Source organism: Heterodontus francisci, chromosome 6, assembly GCF_036365525.1.
Source record: "Heterodontus francisci isolate sHetFra1 chromosome 6, sHetFra1.hap1, whole genome shotgun sequence".
Taxonomy (NCBI): Eukaryota; Metazoa; Chordata; class Chondrichthyes; order Heterodontiformes; family Heterodontidae; genus Heterodontus; species Heterodontus francisci.
In genome coordinates, this window is record NC_090376.1 from 46,169,225 (window position 1) to 46,189,401 (window position 20,177).

At 44.9% G+C, this 20,177-nt stretch overlaps 1 protein-coding gene across 6 annotated transcripts in view; it reads left to right on the forward strand.

Annotated features, from left to right (window-relative positions):
- rnf6 (ring finger protein (C3H2C3 type) 6) overlaps positions 1 to 20,177 on the forward strand; it is a 58,183-nt gene that overhangs the window by 20,641 nt on the left and 17,365 nt on the right. The window contains exon 3 of one of the 6 annotated variants that reach the window (XM_068033600.1): positions 12,262 to 12,435. The exons of the other annotated variants lie outside the window; for them this stretch is intronic. The gene's annotated coding sequence lies outside the window, so the exon portion shown is untranslated. The remainder of the gene's footprint in view (positions 1 to 12,261; positions 12,436 to 20,177) is intronic. 6 annotated transcript variants of the gene reach the window in all.

A 20,177-nucleotide genomic window follows, 5' to 3' on the forward strand; every position in this document is an offset into this window, starting at 1 on the left:
AAAAAAATTACCTGCAGTGACACCTAGAGAAGAGAAACTTAGCTGTCTACTCTGGAATGATATCACTGGTTTGGTTGTGTGGGCGGAAAAGTGGCAAATACGCTTCTCCAGATTGAAGTCTAAGGTAATGCATTTGGGGAGGGCAAACAAAGCAAGGGAATACACAATAAATGGGAGGATATTGAGAGGGGTAGAAATAGTGAGACACCTTAAAGTGCATGTCCACAAGTCCCTGAAGGTGGCAGGACAGGTGGGTAGAGTGGTGAAGAAGGCATATGGATTCCTTTCCTTTATTGGCCGAGGTATAGATTACAAAAGCAGGGATATGATGCTGGAACTGTATAGTGTGTTGGTTAGGCCACAGCTGGAGTATTGCGTGTTGTTCTGGTCACCACATTACAGAAAGGCCATAATTGCTTTGCAGAGAGTACAAAGGAGATTTACAAGAATGCTACCAGGGCTTGAAGGTTGCAGCTATGAGGAAAGATTGAATAGGCTAGGGTTGTTTCCCCTGGAATGGAGGAGGCTGAGGAGTGACGACTGAGATGTACAAAATTATGAGATGCCTGGATAGAATGGACAGGAAGGACCTGTTTCCTTTGGCGGGGAGGTCAGTTACCAGGGGACAGAGATTTAAGGTGATTGGTAGAAGGATTAGCGGGGGCATGAGGGGAAACCTTTTCACCTAGAGGGTGGTGGATCTCTGGAATTCGCTGCCAGGAATGGTGATGGAGGCAGAGACCCTCAGTTCTTTTAAAAGGTACCTGGACATGTACCTGAGGTGCTATGGGCCAGGTGCTGAAAGGTGGAATTAGTTTGGGCAGATAGTTTATTCGGCCATGCAGACGTGATGGGCTGAATGGCCTCCTTCTGTGCTGTACTTTTTCAATGGTTCTAGGGAGGGATCAAGTGAAGGAAGACATGATAAAAAAATCAGGAGGGAGGCTCCTCTTGCGATCTTATTTCTTGTATATTAAATCTCCCTTTAACTTTCTCTGCTCAAAGGAAAAGAATCTCAGCTTCTTCGGTGTCTCGACTGAACTGTCGTCCCTCATCCCCAGTACCATTCTAGTAAATCTTTTTTTTATTAATTCGTGAGATGAGAGTTGCGAGGAAAGCCAACGTTTATTGTCCATCCCTTATTATTCATGAGAAGGTGGTGGGCCGTTGCCTTGAACCACTGCAGTCCATGTGGTGTTGGTACACCCACAGTACTGTTAGGGTTCCAGGACTTGACTCAGTGACATTGAAGGAATAGCGATATAATTCCAAGTCAGGATGGTGTGTGACTTGGAGAGGAACTTGCAGATGGTGGTGTTCCTGTGTGCCTGCTGCCCGCGTTTTCTAGGTGGTAGAAGTTATGGATTTGGAAGGTACTGTTGAAGGAGGCTTGGCGAGTTGCTACAGTGCATCTTGTGGATGGTATATACTGCTGCCACTGTGCAGTGGTGATGGCAGAAATGAATGTTTAAGGTGGTGGATGGGGTACCGATAAAGCGGAATGGTGTCCTGGATGGTGTCGAGCTTTTTGAGGTTGTTGGAGCTGCAGTCATCCAGGCAAGTGGGGAGTTTTCCATCGCACTGCTAACTTGTGCCTTGTTGATGGTGGACAGGCTTCGGGGAGTCAGGAGATAGAATCATAAAATGGTTACGGCACAGAAAGAGGCCAATCGGCCCATGTGTGTGCTGTTTCTCTGCAAGAGCAACTCAATTCGCCCCACTACCCTGTCCTTTTCCTTAGCCCCGCAAATCTTTTCTCTTCAGGTGCTTATCCAATTCTCATTTGAGTTACTCACTGCAGAATTCCCTGCCTCTGACCTGCTCTTGCAGCCACAGTATTTATATAGTTGGTCCAGTTAAGTTTCTGATCAATGGTGACTTGCAGGATATTGATAGTGGGGGAATTCAACAGTAATAATGGCGTTGAATGTCCAGGGGTGATCGTTAGATTGTCTCTTGTTGGAGATGGTCACAATCATAACCATCTTCCTTTGTGCTGGGTATGACTCCAACCATTGGGGAGTTTTCCCCCCTGATTTCCATTGACTTCAATTTGCTGAGGCTGCTTGATGCCGCATTTTCAGAATGCGGCCTTGATGTCAAGTATAGTCATTTGCCCCACTTCTTGAATTCAGCTCTTTTATCCATGTTTGGACCAAGGCTGGAATGCGGTCGGAGCCCAGTAGCCCTGGTGGAATTCTCTGCACATTTTCTAAGGCCTTGACATCCTTCCTAAAGTGTGGGGCCCAGAATTGAACACTCTGTTCCAGCTGAGGCCCAGCCAGTATTTTACAAAGGTTTTTGTATAATTTTGGTTTTGTACTCTCTGCCAGTATTTATGAAACCCAGGATCCCTTTTGCCTGTTTATGGCATTCTCAATTTGCTCGATTAACATCTGTGTATACAAGTCCAGGTCTCTGTTCCTCACCCACTTTTTAAAATTGTAACATTTAGCTTCTATTGCCTCTCATGCTTCCTTCCAAAATGCATTTTTGTACACTTTTGTGAATTAACTTTTATCTGCCCATTTTTCCAGTTTGTCTGTGCTCTCCTGAAATCTGCTGCTATTCTCCTACACTCATTTCTGAGTTTTGTGTCATCTGAAGACTTTGAAGTTATGCTGTTCTTTGGGCCTCATTCCCAGTCACTTCTTCTCTTCTTTGGCCTCCTTGTCTCGAGAGACAATTGGTAAGCGCCTGGAGTGGCTATAAAGGCCAATTCTGGAGTGACAGACTCTTCCACAGGTGCTGCAGATAAAATTGGTTGTCGGGGCTGTTACACAGTTGGCTCTCCCCTTGCGCTTTTGTCTTTTTTCCTGCCAACTGCTAAGTCTCTTTGACTTGCCGCACTTTAGCCCTGCCTTTATGGCTGCCCGCCATCTATGGCGGTTACTGGCAACTGACTCCCACGATTTGTGATCAATGTCACAGGATTTCATGTCGCGTTTGCAGACGTCTTTAAAGCGGAGACATGGACGGCCGGTGGGTCTGATACCAGTGACGAGCTCGCTGTACAATGTGCCCTTGGGGATCCTGCCATCTTCCATGCGGCTCACATGGCCAAGCCAACTCAAGCACCGCTGGCTCCGTAGGGTGTATATGCTGGGGATGTTGGCCGCCTCGAGGACTTCTGTGTTGGAGATATGGCCCTGCCACCTGATGCCAAGGATTCTCCGGAGGCAGCGAAGATGGAATGAATTGAGACGTCGCTCTTGGCTGACATACGTTGTCCAGGCCTCGCTTCCATAGAGCAAGGTACTGAGGACACAGGTTTGATACACTCGGACTTTTGTGTTCCGTGTCAGTGCGCCATTTTCCCACACTCTCTTGGCCAGTCTGGACATAGTAGTGGAAGCCTTTCCCATGCGCTTGTTGATTTCTGCTTCGAGAGACAGGTTACTGGTGATAGTTGAGCCTAGGTAGGTGAACTCTTGAGCCACTTCCAGAGCGTGGTCGCCCATATTGATGGATGGAGCATTTCTGACGTCCTGTCCCATGATGTTCGTTTTCTTGAGGCTGATGGTTCGGCCAAATTCGTTGCAGGCAGCCGCAGTCCTGTCGATGAGTCTCTGCAGACACTCTTCTGTGTGAGATGTTAATGCAGCATTGTCAGCAAAGAGGAGTTCCCTGATGAGGACTTTCCATACTTTGGACTTCGCTCTTAGATGGGCAAGGTTGAACAACCTGCTGCCTGATCTTGTGTGGAGGAAAATTCCTTCTTCTGAAGACTTGAACGCATGTGAGAGCAGCAGGGAGAAGAAGATCCCAAACAGTGTGGGTGCGAGAACACAGCCCTGTTTCATGCCACTCAGGATAGGATAGGGGTCTGATGAGGTGCAACTATGCTGAATTGTGCCTTTCATGTTGTCATGGAATGAGGTGGTGATATTTTAGTAGCTTTGATATCCGATCTTTTCTAGTGGTCTGAAGAGACCACGTCTGCTGACTAGGTCAAAGGCTTTGGTGAGATCAATGAAAGTAACGTAGAGGTGCATCTGTTATTCGCGGCATTCCTCATGTAGCTGGCGAAGGGAGAACAGCATGTCAATGGTGGATCTCTCTGCTCGAAAGCCACACTGTGCCTCAGGGTAGACATGCTCAGCCAGCTTCTGGAGCCTCTTTAAAGCGACTCGAGCGAAGACTTTCCCCACTATGCTGAGCAGGGAGATTCCACGGTAGTTGTTGCAGTCACTGCGGTCACCCTTGTTCTTATAGAGGGTGATGATATTGGCATCGCGCATGTCCTGTGGTACTGCTCCCTCGTCCCAGGACATGCAAAGCAGTTCGTAGAGTGCTGAAAGTGTAGCAGGCTTGGCACTCTTGATTATTTTAGGGGTAATGCCGTCCATCCCAGGGGCTTTTCTGCTGGCTAGAGAATCAATGGCATCACTGAGTTCCAATTTTGTTGGCTGTACGTCCAGCTCATCCATGACTGGTACTGGGCTGCATTGAGGGCGGTATCAGTGACATCATTTTCCCTGGAGTACAGTTCTAGGTAGTGTTCCACCCAGCGGTCCATTTGCTTGCGTTGGTCAGTGATTGTGTCCCCTGATTTAGATTTGAGGGGGGCGATTGTCTTGATGGTTGGCCCAAAAGCTGTCTTAATGCCATCATACATTCCTTTGATGTTTCCAGTGTCTGAGGCCAGCTGAATATGACTGCATAGATGTTGCCAGTAGTCATTTGCGCAGCACTTCTGGCTGCTTTAAGTGCTAACTCGCTGGGGGCTTTCTTGTAGTTCAACAGTGCAATGCTCTTAGCAGCTATGACAGGTTCCAGTTCGTCAAAGTGAGATTGAAACCAGTCTGCATTCTGCTTCACACATTTGCCATAGGTGGTCATTGCTGAGTCATAGATGGTGCCTCTGAGGTGGGCCCACTTGGTCTCTGAATCCCCTGTCGGAGTGTTTTGAAGGGCTTTTTCAAGTGAATTTAGAAACTTATGTAACAGCTGTGGATAAGAAGTTCTGCTAGTGTTGATGCGTGGGCGGCCCTTCTGCTTGGAGTGATGCAGCTTCTTTGGTTTGAGTTTAACCTTGCTGCACACCAGGGAGTGGTCAGTGTCGCAGTCCGCACTGTGGAAGCTGCGTGTGATTTGAACACTGTTTAAAGAGGCTCGCCTTGTGACGACGAGGTCCGGCTGGTGCCAACGACGTGATCTTGGGTGCCTCCAAGAAACCTGGTGACCGGGTTTAGTATGAAAGAAAGAGTTGGTGATGCAGGGGTTATGATAGGTACACAACTCAAGCAGTCTCTGTCCATTCTCATTCATCCTTCCAATGCCATAGCGCACATGGCAGGAGGGCCATGAGTCATGGTCTGCCCCAACCCTGGCATTAAAGTCCGCCAGCAGGAACAGATGTTCGGTTTTGGGGATGCTACTAATATTATGGAGTTCCTCATAGAACTGGTCTTTAGCTTCAGGTGGGGAGCAGTGTGTTGGAGCTGAGTAGGTGTACTGGAACAGAGGCGGTGAGCAGTCGGATGGACAGTATGTGTTCCGAGCCATTTGAGGGTGGCTCTATCACGCTGAGCAAAGAGTTTCTGATGGCGAAGGCCACTCCATGCTGTCTTGGTTCTTCAGGATCCCTACCCTGCCAGAAGAAGGTGTAGTCTTGCTCTCTCAGAGATCCGCTCGCAGGGAGGCGTGTCTCCTGAAGTGCTGCAATGTCCACATTGTGTCTGCTGAGCTTGTTAATGATGGCGGTCTTCCGAGAATCGTTGATTTGTGTAAGGTCTTCCGACAGGCCAAGACACACAGTTCTGACGTAGCTTGCAAAACAAAGGGCTGGTTCCTTCTTTCCTTTTTTTGTCGTGCTGTTTGGTGCGGTGTTGCAGTCCACTTTTCGGGCAATGACCCTGAGCTCCAAGCACCCATTGAAGCAGGTGGACTGTGGCAGGACAGAACCTTACTGACAGGGGGCTGCCCGGTTTGAGGCGGGCGGTAGCTGTCCCGTGAGATGTAATGACCTCTCCCACCGACAAAGGCAACCCGTGGCGCCCAATCTCTACGCCAATTGAGCTGGACTTCTAACTCGTAACTACTGCCTTCCGTGTTGTTTCGGTTGTTGTGAGGCGACTATGGAGTGACCTCTCTGTTCTTTGTTCTTATGCTGTTCTTTGTTCCCGGTCACTAATATATATCAAAAAGAGCAGTCGTCCAAATGCCAGCCTACTGGAGAACACCATTGTGCACTGACCTCCAGTATGATAAAACAACCAGTACACTATGCTTTCTGTCTCTTGCTAGAGGCATTTTCTTATGGCTTTTATTATGTTGCAAATCTATCGTCAGTAATTAGTCTAGCTTTGTGGAGTCAACTGGATTATCAAAAAATACTTGGTAATTTGGTGTGGTTCATGATTTTTTAAATTGGTGCAGTTTTTATTCTTGCTGGCTGCTTGCTCATTAGAATGTTCAGCTCTGATTTATTTTCTGAATTTGAAACTTAAGCAAATTGCAAATGTGACAAAGATTTGGATGTAAAAAGTGATGTCAAACTGTGTTGGGCACAGTTGTAAGGATTATGTAGTGATATAAACTTCAAAAGCAATGCTACAGGAGAACTGAGAACAACTGCTGTCCTTGGGTGAAATGGGATTAGAAAACGGGACTAGGGTACACCAACTTTATTGATTTCCAGTTGTTATTTATCGTGTTTTTATTTTTATGTATTTGAATTTGTATTATTTAATGTTTAATAGAAAAACTGACCACTTAAGCGGCTAATAACATTTCAAAGGGAGTTGGATAAAGACTTAGAGGAATTTTTTGTCGGGTTATAGAGAAAAAGCAGGGGAGTGGGATTAATTGGATGGTTTCCAGAGGGCCATCAGGCACAGTGGGCCGAATGGCCTACTGTGCTATACCATTATATGACTCAAGCAAATAGTTCTTTTGTAGCTTAGGAGTTTCTCTGCAAATCAAGTTGAGAAAAACGAAACTAGGTTATTACACCTGCCTGCCACTGGTAGTTGCAATGTGAAAATTTTACATGGAGGTTTCGATTACAGTTGTGAATATTGGAACATGTAAATGAGAAGCCTGACTGAAAGTGCATGTAAACCTAAAGTTGATGGTCACAGTGAGTCAGAGACTATGCTGCTAACCTAGCTCTATAATATATTAACATGACCACTGATGCATGATGATTGAATAAGTCAAATTGTTCGACTGTTGAATGCATCATAAAAAGGAGCTCTCACAATCAAGGTCCTTTCCAAAAAAAAACTGTGCTTAAAACCGTTTAGTTTTTTTTTTGTTTTTCGTGAATAATTTTCTTTGGGCAATCAGTGTTAATATCAACAGGATACTATCTCAATTTCTGCATGAAGGATCTGAGTTAAGGTGTGCTGGATCTTACAGTAAAGTTAACAGTCAGCACCCCAGAAAAATTTTGGGGTTTATAATTGTACCTCTGGTAATAGTTTAGCTCTCCAACACTTAGCCGTGGTAAATCCTTGAAGTCAGAGTACTTCATCACTAATTCTTCAATCCTCAAATAGATAGAACAGAAAAAAGATGTTGATGTTTATCATCACTGTTTATCAGGATCCAATTTAAAATCGCTGAGAACCTTTTTTAGCAAAAAACTTCATCAGTAAAATGGCAGGTAGTAATTACACATTTCCCTGACACTTAAGAGGCCAAAATCATGACCACGCCTAAATTGTAAAAATAAAAATTTAATTAAAACAAAATTGTTGTAACTCACGTAAGATGACTATACCTATGCTTCGTATAATAGTTGAGATAATTTATGCAATATCTATTACATGTTAGTGCGTTGAATAGGTTACCAAATTCTAAGCAGGTGCTTGTTCGTTTTTAATCAGTCACTCAACATTACATATCGAGACAAAATTTACTGATGTACTGCTTTTTTTATATATGCATGCAACACCACACACCCATCACCGTGACATGCACAATGGTCAATGTTTCCTCTATGCAAAACTGTTGGAATGTCAGATCTGTAACTTAGGGTTCTACTGTATGTTTTTGTCCGTTTCTGAAGTGTATTTCCCTTCCTGTTCCAACCAAGCATGTACTTAAGGTAAGTAAAAGAAACAAATCCACTTAAAAAGCTACCTATGTTCTGATGAGCGCCAAAAACAAATAGCAAATTGCAAACTGTTTTAACATTGTTCTCAGTTGAACACCTGGGACAACCTATCGGGAAAACTGCTACTTGACCCGAGATCAAAATCAAGCTATTGATGGACGGAGAGGAAGCTCACGAACATGCTAACTGTACAAAAAAAGGCAGGCTGCAGATAGAATATTAGTAGAACCGACCACCTCTTCCTGTGCCACCCTACCCTGCCAAACACCATGACCCCCATGAGACAAATGTAGTTAGGAGGAGGGGACCTCCTCATTTTCTTCCCTTCCCCACCCTGGCTGTTATGACCAGGTGAGAAAGGTGTCTTGGGATCTTTTACTGTCTTCACCTGGTTTTATTTTAATGGGGTTTAGTTTGAAACAGTGTTTTGAGCTTCCCCTTTGAGAATCCTTGTTCACAGCTTTCCAATTATAAGGCAAAGAAATGAGCATAAACTGGCTTTCTTCAGTTTAAAGGAGAAACGTGAAATATATTAACCTTAAATTTAATTCTAATTCAGTTTAATGTCTACGGAGATATGACGCGCCCACGCCAGCACGCACACGCGATACATGCTAATAGGGACAGAAAAGAGAAGAAAAATAAAATGGAGAGGTTTGAGGCAGTCTCTGAAGGGGTTTTCTTGTTGCTGTTTGTGTTTCCAGCTTGTTGTAGAGTCCTTGATTGTAGATAGCTCTTTTTGTTGGGGCCCAGTATTCTTCTTCAACCTTGTTCGCTGTAGGAGACTTTTGTCTCTTGTGTTCATATGTCTTCAATGGTTTCCGAAGCTGGTGAAAGTGAGATGAGAGCAGACAGGAGAGAGCTCTTCTCAGTCCAGGAGAAAAGTGCCATCTGAGTTAAAAATCCCTGTGGCAAGTTCAAAAAACCAACAGCCAGCTCGTTGGGTGACTAAACACTGGTCTGAGCACGTCTGTGTTTGTGGATTCTGTTATCTCAGCAGTCAACCTGGAATGCTGGCTCCCCCACCTTCAACGTCTGGTAATCATAAGTCTATTGTTGGTTGAATGTGTCAGGACATGGTCCTTTGTCCCTTGTTCCACCACTGTCTGTTACTATGCAAATGTCTTTCCAGTCAGGGGCTTGCAATTTTAAGTTTCAGTGTTCATGTGGCTCAATAATGTGTGCTTCAGTCTTGGCAGGTGTGGGCGGGCGGGGGGGGGGGGGTGCTTGCCTGACACTGGCATACAGATCAATGATGTCTGCCCCTAGGTGAGAACTCTCCCTCTGAAATAATTTTCTTGCTTTTGCTTACCCTGTGCCTATTCATATTCCTCCAGCCATGTTCTTTTCCACCTTGTGCTCTCCCTGCCATTTATGTCCTCTCCACTCCTCCATCCTCCCTCCCCCCCCCCCCCCCCCCCCCCCCGCCACAGTCCTCAGTCCCATTCCACTGCCTTGGTCCAGTTATCCATCTGTGCCCGGTCATTCTTATGAACCTCAATACTCCATTTGCTCCCTGCAGCCAATGAGACATTGACCAGTAAAATGTCAAGTTTTGGCATTCACTGAATCAGTCTCACCAAGTATGCAGTAAGCCTGTCTGTATCTAGTAAATTGAAAAACTCCTTTTGCTGTTAGAATATTTTCTTCATATTCAGGTGTGGTAAGCCATTTCCTGGCAACCTGGCATCTTGTTTTGCAGCAGTTGAAGCTTAATAACCCCCAGGTGTCGCTTGGTAGTACCATTGCTGATTGAGCTGGTCATATCCTGAATGGCAGATGTTGAGAGAACGAACATGAGGGGAATAACTTACTTGACAACACTCTCATCAATCTACCTGTCACAAATGCATCTGTCCTTGATATTGGTAGGAGTGATGACTGCGCAGTCCTCGTGGAGACCACTGATACCCTCCATTGTGTCATGTGGCGCTGCCTTCATGCCAAGTGGCATAGATTAACAACCAAACTAGCAGCTCGAAACTCCAGCACCATTGAGTTGATGTGGGCCATCAATTGCAACCAAATTGTATTCCATCACAATCTGTAAACGTATGGCCTGGCATATCACTCACTGCTCCATTACCATCAAACCAGGGACCTCGTTCAGTCAGGAGTGTAGGAGAGTATGCTGGAAGCAGCACCAGGTGTGACCTGCAAATGAGATGCCAACCTGGTGAACCAAGAACGCAGATTACATGTATGCTAAGCTGTGAAAGCAACATGCTATAGGCAGAGCTAAGCATTCCTATAACCAACAGATCAGATCAAAGCTACCTGTTGCATCCAATTGTGAATGATGGTAGACAATTCAGAAGTTAACAGGAGGAGAAGGCTCCATGAATATCCCCTTCCTCAACAATGGTGCAGACCAGCATGAGAGTGCAAAACGTAAGGCTGAAATGTTTGTCGCAGTCTTCAGATAGAACTACTGAGTAGATGATCCTTCTCTGCCTCCTCCTGACATTTCCACCATCGCAGATGGCAGTCACTGCAAACAATGGCTGATTGTATGTGACACAACACCCGACAACATCCCGGCTGTTGTACTGAAGACCTGTGTCCCAGAAGTGCCAGACTAAACTGTTCCAGTAGAGCTACAACATTGTCATCTACCCAGAAATGTAGAACATTCCACGGACCAAATGCAACTCAGACTGTTACTGCACTCTCCGCCTTCTCCTGATCATCCAGCAAAGTGATGGAAGGAGCCATCAACAGTGCTGCAGACCTCATTACAGCCTTGGTCCAAATCTGCATTTGACCAAGTTGAGGTGCCTTAGTAAAACTGAAGTCAGTGGCTGGAGTCATACCTGCCATAAAGGAAGATGATGATTGGAAGTCAATTATCTCAGTACCTGAACATCTCTAACAGTTCCTCAGGGCAACATCCAAGGCCCAGTGATGATCCACTGTTGCATCAGTGGCCTTCCCTCCATAAGGTCAGAAGTAGGCTTAATGATTGCAGTGTTCAGTTGCATTTGTAATTCTTCAGTTAATTAAGCAGTCCATGCCAAATGTAGCAAGACTTGGACAACACCCTGGTCTTGGGCTGATAAGTAGGCAGTAATGTTTGTGCCAATCAAGTGTCAGGCAGTAACTACCACCAAGAGAAAGCCTGACACCCTCCTGATGACTTTCATTGTGATTACCATTGCCGAGTTCCCCAACATCACCATCCCGGGAGTACCATTGACCACAATTTATCTGGACTAGGCATGGCTACTCGAACAGATCAAAAACTGGATATTCTGTGGTGAGTTGCTCACCTCCTGAATCCCCAGTCTTTCCACCACCTACCTACAAGTCATAATTCAGGAATGTAATGGAATATCCCCACTTATCTGGATGAGCGCAGCTGCAACAAAATGCAAGAAACTTGGCACCATCCAAGACAAAGCAGTCTGCCTGATTGGTAGTTTATCTATTAGCCTAAATATTCACCACCTCAATCGCCAGTGTGCTATCTACAGGATGTACTGCAGAAACTTGCCAAAGCTTCCTTGGCAGCACCTTCCTAACATGTGACTTCCACCGCCTGTGAGGACAAGAGCAGCAGGTGCATTGAAACGCAATCACCTCCCACGTTCCCCCTCAAATCACATATCATTCTGATTTGGATGTATGTCGCTGTTTTTCATGGTTACTAAGTCAAAATCCTGGAACTCCCTACCTAAGCACACTGTGGAAACACATTTACCACATGGCATGTAGTGGTTCAAGAATGCAGCCAACTGCCACCTTCTCAAGCAATTAGGGATGGACAATAAAAGTCTTGCCATTGATGCCCACATCCCGAGAATGAAATTAAAAGCTGTAATCAAAACTGCTGAAATCTTCATTAATAATTTTCGCCCTGAAGAATGTATAGTCATGGCAGGTAAATGTAAATTCTACGTAACTGCAAGCCTGTCAATAGGATGCTATTTTTTATTTTACTCAGGCTTTTTGGTATATTCACTTTACAATGTCCCATGCTTGGGTGTTTGGTTTTTGTGGCAGCTATCTGTGAACTGCAGACTCTGGAAGTGTTCATTTCAGTGCTTTCACTTATGTGGGGATTCCTGTATTGTTCAGGGTTTCTAACATGTGCATCCATAGATCATAGATATCGTTGGGGTTTACCTTTCCTCCTTGAATCTGTGGGTTTCTTTATTAGATAATAAATATCCTAAACAAAATATTTTTTTTTCCAGAGAGATCAACCCTTCCAATCCTTACAGAGCATTTCTATGTAGGTTCAGCATTTCTCAGTCCGTTGAAAAAACATAGATGGATATCGATGATTAATGCCAGCACTTGTCCCTTTGCAGCATTGCATTTAATAGGTGTAAGGCATCTGTTCACCTGCTGCAAAAGATAAATAATAGGTACTTCATACATTTCTGCAATTAGGTTTTATGTTCCAGGAATTCGAAAATGGTTCAGGATGAATTGGACACAACCTTAGAAACTCTATATCCAGAAAGAAGTATCTGTCTAGAAACATGTTCTTATCCAGGGTTACCAACAGTCCATTTTTCATGGGTTGTCTGTCTTTTGTGGTGTCAGCTGTGGCTCAGTGGTAGCGTTCTGACCTCCGAGTCAAAGTTGTGGGTTCATGTCCATTGCAGAGACTTGAACAGAAAATCTAGGCTGCAGTTCAGTGCAGTACTGAAGGAGTACAGCATTGTCGGAGGTGCTGTATTTAGGATGAAGTGTTAAATCAAGGCTCCATCTACTCAGGCATAAAAGTTTGCACTGTACCATTTCAAAGAAGAGCAGGGAAGTTCTTCCTTGTGTCCTGGCCAATATTTATCCCTCAACCAACATCACCAAACAGATTATTTGATGTTTATCTCATTGCTGTTTGAGGGGACTTGCTGTGCGTATATTGACTATGTTACCTACATCACAACAGTAACAACACCTCGAGAGTATGGTATTCAAACATATTGAGATAATGAAATATGTTACATAAATGCAAGTCTTTTTTTCTTAATTGTCCTAAAGTAAACAGTGCAGTAAAAGTTCATATAGGAACAGGGATAGGCCATTCATCTCCTTGAGAATGTTCTGCCAATCAAAAAGATCATGGTTGAACTGTATCCTGACGCCATTCACCTGCCTTGGCTCCACATCCCTTGGTTGACAAAAATCAGTTGATCTTTGATTTAAAATTATTTATTAAGCTGGCATCTACTGACTTTTGTGGAAGAGAGAGTTCCACATTTCGACTATCCTTTTGCCTGAAGTGTTTGCTAAGTTCTCTCATAAATGGCTTGGCTCTGATTTGAATGTTGTATCCCCTTGTCCTAGATTTCTCCTACCAGTGTAAAAAGTGTCTCAGTTCCTTTCAAAAATCCTAAAAACCTCAATTAAATCACTCCATAACCTTATATATTCTAGGGAATACAAGCCTAGTTTATGTAATCTCTTCTCATAATCTAACCCTTGGAGCCCTGGTAACACCCTTAGCACCCTACGCTGCACTGTTAAGCCCAATATATCCTTGCCAGTTTCTCTATGACCCTGTCCTATCAACACCACTTTTGTTCTCTCTTGCCGCACCCCCGCTTTATTTGCTTAAAACCTATTACATTTCTAAGCTTTGCCAGTTCTGATGAAGGGTCACTGACCTAAAACGTTAACTCTGCTTCTCTCTCCACAGATGCTGCCAGACCTGCTGAGTATTTCCAGCATTTCTTGTTTTTATATCCTTGCCAAGGTGTGGTGCCCAGAACTCTGCACAACACAGCAGATGTGGTCTCGCCAGCTCTTTAGAGTTATAGCAAAACCTCCTCCAAAACAAAGAACAGTACAGCACAGGAACAGGCCATTCGGCCCTCCAAGCCTGCGCCGATCTTGATGCCTGCCGAAACTAACACCTTCTGCACTTCCAGGGCCCATTTCCCCCTCTTCCCTTCCTATTCATATATTTGTCAAGATGTCTCTTAAACGTCATTATCGTATCTGCTTCCATCACCTCCCCTGGCAGCAAGTTGCGGGCACTCACCACCCTCTGTGTAAAAAACTTGCCCCGCACATCCCCTCTAAACTTTGCCCCTCGCACCTTAAACCTATGTCCCCTAGTAACTGACTCTTCCACCCTGGGGAAAAAGCTTCTACTATTCACTCTGTCCATGCCGCTCATAACTTTGTAAACCTCTATCATGTCGCCCCTCCACCTCCGTCGTTCCAGTGAAAACAATCCGAGTGTTTCCAACCTCTCCTCATAGCTAATGCCCTCCAGACCAGGCACCATCCTGGTAAACCTCCTCTGTACCCTCTCCAAAGCCTCCACGTCCTTCTGGTAGTGTGGCGACCAGAATTGCACGCAATATTCTAAATGTGGCCTAACTAAGGTTCTGTACAGCTGCAACATGACTTGCCAATTTTTATACTCTATGCCCCGACCGATGAAGGCAAGCATGCCATATGCCTTCTTGACTACCTTATCCACTTGCGTTGCCACTTTCACTGACCTGTGGACCTGTACGCCCAGATCTCTCTGCCTGTCAATACTCCTAAGGGTTCTGCCATTTACTGTATACCTCCCACCTGCATTAGACCTTCCAAAATGCATTGCCTCACATTTGTCCGGATTAAACTCCATCTGCCATTTCTCCGCCCAAGTCTCCAACCGATCTATATCCTGCTGTATCCTCTGACAATCCTCATCATTATCCGCAACTCCACCAACCTTTGTGTCGTCCGCAAACTTACTAATCAGACCAGCTACATTTTCCTTCAAATCGTTTATATATACTACAAACAGCAAAGGTCCCGGCACTGATCCCTGCGGAACACCACTAGTCACATCCCTCCATTCAGAAAAACACCCATCCACTGATACCCTCTGTCTTCTGTGACTGAGCCAGTTCTGTATCCATCTTGCCAGCTCACCTCTGATCCCGTGTGACTTCACCTTTTGTACCAGTCTGCCATGCGGGACCTTGTCAAAGGCTTTACTAAAGTCCACATAGACAACATCCACCACCCTTCCCTCATCAATCATCTTCGTCACTTCCTCAAAAAACTCAATCAAATTAGTAAGACACGACCTCCCCTTCACAAAACCATGCTGTCTCTTGCTAATAAGTTTGTTTGTTTCCAAAAGGGAGTAAATCCTGTCCCAAAGAATCCTCTCTAATAGTTTCCCTACCACTGACGTAAGGCTCACGGGCCTATAATTTCCTGGATTATCCTTACCACCCTTCTTAAACAAAGGAACAACATTGGCTATTCTCCAGTCCTCTGGGACCTCACCTGTAGCCAATGAGGATGCAAAGATTTCTGTCAAGGCCCCAGCAATTTCTTCCCTTGCCTCCCTCAGTATTCTCGGGTCGATCCCATCAGGCCCTGGGGACTTATCTACCTTAATGCTTTGCAAGACACCCAACACCACCTCCTTTTTGATAATGAGATGACTGAGACTATCTGCACTCCCTTCACGAGGCTCATCATCCACCAAGTCCTTCTCCTTGGTGAATACTGATGCAAAGTACTCATTTAGCACCTCACCCTCTGGCTCCACGCATAGATTCCCATCTCTGTCCTTGAGTTGGCCAACCCTTTCCCTGGTTACCCTCTTGCTCTTTATATATGTATAAAAAGCCTTGGGATTTTCCTTAATCCTGTTTGCCAATGACTTTTCATGACCCCTTTTAGCCCTCCTAACTCCTTGCTTAAGTTCCTTCCTTTTTTTTTAGAACATTACAGCGCAGTACAGGCCCTTCGGCCCTCGATGTTGCGCCGACCTGTGAAACCATCTGACCTACACTATTCCATTTTCATCCATATGTCTATCCAATGACCACTTAAATGCCCTTAAAGTTGGCGAGTCTACTACTGTTGCAGGCAGGGCGTTCCACGCCCCTACTACTCTCTGAGTAAAGAAACTACCTCTAACATCTGTCCTATATCTATCACCCCCTCAACTTAAAGCTATGTCCCCTCGTGTTTGCCATCACCATCCGAGGAAAAAGACTCTCACTATCCACCCTAACTAACCCACTGATTATCTTATATGTCTCTATTAAGTCACCTCTCCTCCTCCTCCTCTCCAACGAAAACAACCTCAAGTCCCTCAGCCTTTCCTCGTAAGACCTTCCCTCCATACCAGGCAACATCCTGGTAAATCTCCTCTGCACCCTTTCCAAAGCTTCCACATCCTTCCTGTAATGCGGTGACCAGAACTGCACGCAATACTCCAGGTGCGGTCTCACTAGAGTTTTGTACAGCTGCAGCATGACCTCATGGCTCCGAAACTCGATCCCCCTACTAATAAAAGCTAACACACCATATGCCTTCTTAACCTGGGTAGCAACTTTCAGGGATTTATGTACCTGGACACCAAGATCTCTCTGTTCATCTACACTACCAAGAATCTTCCCATTAGCCCAGTACTCTGCATTCCTGTTACTCCTTCCAAAGTGAATCACCTCACACTTTTCCGCATTAAACTCCATTTGCCATCTCTCAGCCCAGCTCTGCAGCCTATCTATGTCCCTCTGTACCCTACAACATCCTTCGGCACTATCCACAACTCCACCGACCTTAGTGTCATCCGCAAATTTACTAACCCACCCTTCTACACCCTCTTCCAGGTCATTTATAAAAATGACAAACAGCAGTGGCCCCAAAACAGATCCTTGCGGTACACCACTAGTAACTAAACTCCAGGATGAACATTTGCCATCAACCACCACCCTCTGTCTTCTTTCAGCTAGCCAATTTCTCATCCAAAGCTCTAAATCACCTTCAACCCCATACTTCCGTATTTTCTGCAATAGCCTACCGTGGGGAACCTTATCAAACGCCTTACTGAAATCCATATACACCACATCCACTGCTTTACCCTCATCCCACCTGTTTGGTCACCTTCTCGAAAAACTCAATAAGGTTTGTGAGGCACGACCTACCCTTCACAAAACCGTGCTGACTATCTCTAATGAACTTATTCTTTTCAAGATGATTATAAATCCTGTCTCTTATAACCTTTTCCAACATTTTACCCACAACCGAAGTAAGGCTCACAGGTCTATAATTACCAGGGCTGTCTCTACTCCCCTTCTTGAACAAGGGGACAACATTTGCTATCCTCCAGTCTTCCGGCACTATTCCTGTCGACAATGACGACATAAAGATCAAGGACAAAGGCTCTGCAATCTCCTCCCTAGCTTCCCAGAGAATCCTAGGATAAATCCCATCTGGCCCAGGGGACTTATCTATTTTCACACTTTCCAAAATTGCTAACACCTCCTCCTTGTGAACCTCAATCCCATCTAGCCTAGTAGTCTGAATCTCAGTATTCTCCTCGACAACATTTTCTTTCTCTACTGTAAATACTGACGAAAAATATTCATTTAACGCTTCCCCTATCTCCTCTGATTCCACACACAACTTCCCACTACTATCCTTGATTGGCCCTAATCTAACTCTAGTCATTCTTTTATTCCTGATATACCTATAGAAAGCCTTAGGGTTTTCCCTGATCCTATCCACCAATGACTTCTCGTGTCCCCTCCTTGCTCCTCTTAGCTCTCCCTTTAGATCCTTCCTGGCTAGCTTGTAACTCTCAAGCGCCCTAACTGAGCCTTCACGTCTCATCCTAACATAAGCCGCCGCCTTCCTCTTGACAAGCGCTTCAACTTCTTTAGTAAACCACGGCTTCCTCGCTCGACAGCTTCCTCCCTGCCTGATAGGTACATACTTATCAAGGACACGCAGTAGCTGCTCCTTGAATAAGCTCCACATTTCGATTGTTCCCATCCCCTGCAGTTTCCTTCCCCATCCTACGCATCCTAAATCTTGCCTAATCGCATCATAATTTCCTTTCCCCCAGCTATAATTCTTGCCCTGCGGTATATACCTGTCCCTGCCCATCGCTAAGGTAAACCTAACCGAATTGTGATCACTATCACCAAAGTGCTCACCTACGTCTAAATCTAACACCTGGCCGGGTTCATTACCCAGTACCAAATCCAATGTGGCATCGCCCCTGGAGGCCTGTCTACATACTGTGTCAGAAAACCCTCCTGCACACACTGGACAAAAACTGACCCATCTAAAGTACTCGAACTATAGTATTTCCAGTCAATATTTGGAAAGTTAAAGTCCCCCATAACAACTACCCTGTTACTCTCGCCCCTGTCGAGAATCATCTTCGCTATCCTTTCCTCTACATCTCTGGAACTATCCTGCTTCCTTTTTCTTTTTGACTAGGCTCACAATATCCCGTGTTATCCAAGCTTCCCGAAACTTGCCAAACTTGTCTTTCTTCCTCACAGGAACACGCTGGTCCTGGATTCTAATCAGCTGACGTTTGAAAGACTCCCACATGTCAGATGTTGATTTGCCCTCAGACAGCCGCCCCCAATCTAAATTCTTCAGTTCCTGCCTAATATTGTTATAATTAGCCTTCCCCCAATTTAGCACCTTCACCCGAGGACTACTCTTATCCTTATCCACAAGTACCTTAAAACTTATGGAATTATGGTCACTGCTACCGAAATGATCCCCCACTGAAACTTCGACCACCTGGCCGGGCTCATTCCCCAATACCAGGTCCAGAATGGCCCCATCCCTAGTTGGACTATGTACATACTGTTTCAAGAAGCCCTCCTGGATGCTCCTCACAAATTCTGCCCCATCCAAGCCCCTAGCACTAAGTGAGTCCCAGTCAGTATTGGGGAAGTTAAAATCACCCACCACTACAACCCTGTTACCTTTACATCTTTCCAAAATCTGTCTACATATCTGCTCCTCTACCTCCCGCTGGCTGTTGGGAGGCCTGTAGTAAACCCCCAACATCGTGACTGCACCCTTCCTATTCCTGAGCTCCACCCATATTGCCTCGCTGCATGACCTCTCTGAGGTGTCCTCCCGCAGTACAGCTGTGATATTCTCCTTAACCAGTAATGCAACTCCTCCACCCCTTTTACATCCCCCTCTATCCCGCCTGAAGCTTCTAAAGCCTGGAACATTTAGCTGCCAATCCTGCCCTTCCCTCAACCAAGTCTCTGTAATAGCAACAACATCATATTTCCAAGTACTAATCCAAGCTCTAAGTTCATCGCCTTACCTGTTATACTTCTCGCGTTGAAACAAAGGCACTTCAGAACACCAGTCCCGCTGTGCTCAGCAACATCTCCCTGCCTGTTCTTCCTCTTAGTCCTACTGGCCTTATTTACTATCTCCTCCTCATTTACTTCACTAGTTTTATATTAGAAAACTTGCAGAAGAATACATTAGAAAATTTGCAGATTGGGCAGTTAGGTAGCAAATGAACTTTAACATAGATAAATGTGAGGTGATTGTAGGAAAAATAGAAACAACCCCTACATCTTAGAAAATATGAAGCTGATTGGGGTAAAAGAACAAAGGGATTTCGGGATACCGGTTAACAAATCGTTAAAAGCAGCATCGAAGGCCAGCATAGCAATTAAAAATGCTAACAAGCACTGGGATTTATTTTCAGGGGTATAGAAGGCAAAAGTAGTGAAGTTATACTTATGCAGGACCCTGGTCAGGGTGCACTTAAAATATTGTTCACAGTTTCTGGTTTCCATTCTATAAAAAGGAGCAAAAAGAAAGTGCGAAACAAGATTTGCAAGATGTTACCACGACTTAGAGATTACAACTTTGAGGAAAGGTTAATCAGGTTGGGGTTTTTCTTTAGAAAGATGACTGAGAGGTGTCCTGATGAAGGTTTTTAAAATCATGAATAGGTTGGACAGGGTAGATGTGGAGACCACATTCTTTTTCTCACAGCCATTCATGCTAATACAACTTTTACACAATTGCTGAAAAAATGTTAAATTTACAGCAAAATAAAGCATGAGTTTTGTCCCACCTCTCACCCCTTGGTATCGAAAGTATTCCTTCTTCACTCTCAGCAGGACTCTGCCAAATACTCTCTTGGTAGATTCTGTGCTCCCATATCTCGAGTACAGAACTGTGCCTCCTTTTCCTTAGTTAAGATTTGTGCTCTCTTGTCGACGATTAATTTCTCAGTACAGCCCCTGTGCCATGACTTCCAATACAGACCTTGACAAAAATGAAGCATTTTCACCTTAGATTTTAATTTGGATTCTTTATTCTTTAGTAAAGCAGTTGGTTCCCTTACTGA